Raw genomic sequence first — 2,082 nt, forward strand, 5'->3', positions numbered from 1 at the left:
CCGTGGGGCCGTGGGGCCGTGGGGCCGTGGGGCCGTGGGGCCGTGGGGCCGTGGGGCCGTGGGGCCGTGGGGCCGTGGGGCCGTGGGGCTGGCGCATCCAGCAAAAGCCAGCAAGCCTATGGCCTGACCACAATACCTGGATCTCATGTAGACAGAAAGAGAGAACAGACTCTACAAAAGGGGTTCTTTGACTCCCACATGGTCTCCACGACGGGTTACCCGGAGTGTGAGGAAACATTGCTTATTGTTTGTTTGAGACAGGGTATCATATAGTCCAGTGTCTTAATAATGTTTCCATTACTATGACGAAATACCATGACCAAAAACAAGTTGGGGAGTAGAGTTTATTTCAGCCTACACTCCCACAGCGTACTCCATCACTGAAGGAAGTCAGAGCAGGAATTCCAACAGGGCTGGTATCTGGAGACAGGAACTGAAGCAGAGGCCATGGAAAAACACTGCTTTCTGGTTAGTTCTTCGTGGCTTGCTCTGCCTGCTTTCTTATACTACCCAGGACCACCAACCCAGGGTGGCACCATCCACAGGTGGCACCCTGGGTCCTCCTACGTCAATCATCAATCAAGAAAATTCCCCCCAGGCTTGGCCACAGGCCAATGGAGCACTTTCTCAACTAAGGTTCTCAAATGACTCTAGCTCCTGTCAAGTTGATATCAACACTAGCCAGTACAGCCAAGTTGATCAACTCCTCATCCTCCTGCCTCCACCTCCCCAAGTGCTGGAGGTACAGATATCCATCACTACAACTAGATGTTATCTGGTATTTATTTTCTGTATGTGCATAAATTATCTGTGACATCCATTTTTCTGTACTGTGTTGAGTTCTCATCTGCTTGACCCCTTGGCTTCTGGGGGTGGGGGGTGTATTTTTAAACCTCACATTGTAATTTGGATTGACAACTGTTTACAGCCCCACCCATGTTGTGTTTGATTTGTGTTAAGACTTCGTTAGGAGTCCATATTTAGTATGTGCGTGTGCACGAGCATGTGTATGTGTCTGGAGTCTTCCCATCTTACTTTTTTAAAACAGTCTTTTTTAAGACTGAGACCTGGGGCTCACATTTTTTGGCCTCTGCATCAGCTCCTGCTTCCAGGTTCTATTTGAGTTCCTGTCCTGACTTCCTTGCAAAACAAAGCTTCCTTGGTGATGTAGAAGTTAAGCTAAAGAAACAACCCTTTCCTCCCCAACTTGGTTTTGGTCGTGGTGTTTCTTCATATCCACAGCAACCCTAACTAAGACAATAGATAAGTACACGCTACATGTATGTATGTGCATGTTGTGCCTGCAGTGCCCACAGAAGACAGCAACGATTTCCCTAGAACTGGAGTTTACAGGGTAGACAGTGAGCCACCATGTAGGCACTGGGAACCAAGCCCGAGTCCTCTACTGAGTCCCCTCTCCAGCCCTCAGGCTCACTCATTTGGATAAAGATGTAGCCTTCCTTTTCCATCCCCATCAAATGAGTGAGAGTTAGCAGTGAGGCTGAAAGGGGGGATAAGGCAGCCGCTGCCACAGAGCCAAACATAGAACTGAGAGAGAGAAACACATCACGGTTGGATTACTTAGTCTGACCCGCTCACTCCAGTGCCCCAAGCCTTAGTCACAAACCGTTGGTTATTGGTTTTCCAGCAGGCAGAGCAGAAAACACAATGGTAAAAAATATATAAAAATATAAAAAAAAAAAATAGAGAGAGTTAATGACCCTTCTTTCTGCTCTGTGACTTCCATCTGAAGTGCTGTGCTCTGAGAGGGAACCCGTCACTTCCTCTACCTAGAGACCTGCAGCCCCAGCCTTCCTTTCCCATGTTTGCATGTAACCACAAAAAGGAGTTTAATGCAAAATATCAAAATGTCCTGAATTCTGAGAGTTAATCTGCCCAACTCAGCAAGCCAGACAGGGTGGCACAGGCCTGCAATTTCAGCAACCTGGGAAACTGAGGTAGGGGGCTCTCAAGCTCAAGACTAGCCTGAGCTACAGAGTGAGGTCAAGGCCAGCCTGGGATACTTAGTAATAACTTGTCTCAAATTTAAAAATAAGGTGCTGGAGAGGAGGCTGGGTGATT

This window comes from Mus caroli, chromosome 2, assembly GCF_900094665.2.
Source record: "Mus caroli chromosome 2, CAROLI_EIJ_v1.1, whole genome shotgun sequence".
In the NCBI taxonomy this organism is placed as follows: Eukaryota; Metazoa; Chordata; class Mammalia; order Rodentia; family Muridae; genus Mus; species Mus caroli.